We start from the raw sequence: 3,121 nt of genomic DNA on the forward strand, positions 1-3,121 counted from the left end.
GGTGAGCATCCGTTCGCCTCAGTCGCTGCAGTGTGTTCGCACCTTTGGCCCTCTTCTGTGCTAGTCTGCTTTTTTTCCAGCCATCAGAATGTTGAATCTACGTCAGCAGCAGTGGAGCCCCATCGGTGATTGAAGTCACTCTAATTGGCAGTTCAGCTCAGTGCACGAGAAGAGAAATGGAAGTGAGGAACGTAAACAAAGAGCTAAACTCAAGAGGATGGGAGGTTGAAACAAACTTGTTAAATAATTCAGATTGTTTTTCTTGGACTCTTTAGCAGAAAGGTTTCCTGATAGTTTGTGTTGTGGCTCACTGGTGCACGTTAAATATGCTTTGTTCTTTCAGCATTGGATTGTGTTGTTAATGTGCTAACTGGCTAACTAACTAACTTGCAGTTTCCCTTTTTGAATGGCAATTACAGACTACGGCCGCCTGCTGGTGTGAAGAGGTATTTCCCTTCATGCAGGTACAGAACATTTGTGCTGGTTGGCCCCGGATGTAGTCCTTGTAGAATGTTCATGTGCTTTTTTTTGCGCAGGTGACATGAGGCGACCCAGCAGGCAGCTATCGTCACCGCTAGTTCTCTGAAGTTGGCTCGGTGTTTGGGCCTTTAAGTCTATGAGAAAATGACTCTACTCCTCACTTGAATTATTACCTGGGTTAACAATTTCAAAATGAGTTTATTGTTTCAATAGCTAGTCTCAAGTCTTCTTCAATACAGCACGATGGTCATTTTGTAAATGATGGTCCCATTTAAAGTAAGACTGGTCTGCTGCTGCAAAAGTAAAACATTTTGTCTTTAGTCATCACTTACAGTGTTTTCGGATAACTTCATTTCTGTGACCACATAATGAAAATTGGATCCTTTGCATTGAAAACCATCCCTCTCACTGAATTATTCATGATGCGAAAAAAGGCAGATAAACATTTGTCACGATGTCAAGGGGCTTCTCCCAGCACAGTGACATGGAGCTAAAAGCTGAGGCTGAGTGATGTGACAGCTTGACAGGATGCAGGACAGGTGGTGATGGTATAAGAGGGACGTAGGAGGTATTTCACTTCCTGTGCTGGGAACATGACGTGTGTGTGTAGCGTACAAAGAATGGAGCACAAATTTGACTTTTGAATTAATTTCCTTTGACTAACAATGCAGGACCCTTTGTTGAAAGGCTGCCTCCAGCATCGTGCCTAGAGACCAGTCATGTGTAACCAAGGGGCAAATGTCCATCACACAGGGTGAAAAGAAGAGCAAAGCAGCTGTTGCTCTGAGTGAAAGGAAGGTGTTGAATGTAAAAAGGCGCAGAGAAATAAAACTGTTTCATGAACGAATGTGTATTTATATACACGTCTGACTGTGTGCAGTTGAGGGAGAATGATATTACAAACCCAGTGAAATGTCTAAATCCACACACAGCATGTTACTCCTTTGATCTTACACAGCTTGCTCTATATTGTCTGAATTGAATGAGGAGTTACACAAAGCCCTCTCACCATAACATCTAGAGCTCCACTGTCTGCCGTGACTGGAATATTGATTTTGTAGAAACACAATGAAAAGCTCTTTTATTCTTTATAGATCTGCTGTGATCTCTCAGTCACATACAGATGGGCGACATATTAAAAAAGAAATGAGCCAAGAAACATAATGAAAAATGCAGGGGCTTCCATACAGGCTAGGGGGCGGAGGTCACTGAACGGCTTGGTTAGAATAAAAATGATATGAATGATAATAATGCAAAGGCTTCTGCAGCCACCACATTTCAACCCTATGGAATTTTAGACCAATGTGTTGGACGGTGCTCATTAAAACACTAAAAGGAATTTTTTTTTTTAGAGATAATGTTTTTTAATCCCCCAGCAGCATTCCAGATTTGGAGAATCTCTGCGTAGGAGCATTAAATCTCTTGCTTTTGCAGATAATGGTGGCCTGACACCTTTATGTTTGGTTTTTCGTACAATTTTCTATATTTAGGCCTCGTCCACACGGACATGGATATTTTTGTAAACAGGGTCCACATACTCCACAAACCTCTGCCCGAATGAAAATGCAAAAACAATTGTAGTGCTTTCAAGAGCATGCCAAACCCGCAGGTGGTGATATAACCCTAATCCTGAAGCCACACAAAGAAGTTGTTGGCCAATAAGAGGCCTGAAAAAACTCTAGTATCAGACAAGGAGATTTAAGAGCGAAGTCTTGGCATCATGTCATGTCATACCAATGAGGTACAATACATGTACAGTTAAGATCTGGTCTGCACTTGCTGAAAGTCTCAATAGCTGGCACACTATCATAGAACATAGGGAAGCTTGACTGAGGAGTCCACAGTCGGCCTTGGGTCGGAATATATTCGTACAAAAATAAGGGCATGGGTAAAACTTACTGAACTGTAATTATTAAATAATCCATAATAAAAGATCATAAACAAATGCTTTCTATTTGCAACTTTCTAAAGTACATTGGCCACCATCCATTTGACCGAACCCAAACGTTCTCTCAGGTAGAGTGCACCCAGGTAGGCTATAAAAAGCGCACCCAAAGAGCACCTAGGCAGACAATGTCCCTTTATTTCTAGCACCGTCCGCTGTAACCTTCCAACACTGCAGCTCCAGCTTGCACATGTTTCACACCCCATAGTTCCCATGGGATTAAAGAGCGTGTCCTAGCCTCCTTTGAACGGCCTTGTTACCGGAGGGCTTCCTGGCGTCGTGATCTCTGTCGTGCATTGTGACGCCTCTGTTCCTCAATTTAGTCAAAGAGTAACTTTATATTTATGTGTAAACATTCCTGTTAGAAAGGTTATTTCATGAACACAAGTAGAACCAATGTGCAGGACACAGACTGAATGACAATGAAAAACAGATTTAATGCCACAAAGGACGATAAAATGAGACTGGTGGTGAGGGATGGTGGCTGAAATGAGGCTGGTGTGGGCACATAGACGTCGGAACTAGGGGTGCGGGGGGTGCGGCCGCACTCCCTCCCATCCGCACCCCAGACTCCCTACCCACTGCATTACGCTTTAAAAAAAACAAAGAATCTGAATTTAAACTCAATTTGTCTGACTTACATTTATCTCTTTCATATCATTAATGCATAGATCTATGCTTTTGATGTGATATGCA

This window comes from Epinephelus moara, chromosome 12 (assembly GCF_006386435.1).
Source record: "Epinephelus moara isolate mb chromosome 12, YSFRI_EMoa_1.0, whole genome shotgun sequence".
NCBI lineage: Eukaryota > Metazoa > Chordata > Actinopteri > Perciformes > Serranidae > Epinephelus > Epinephelus moara.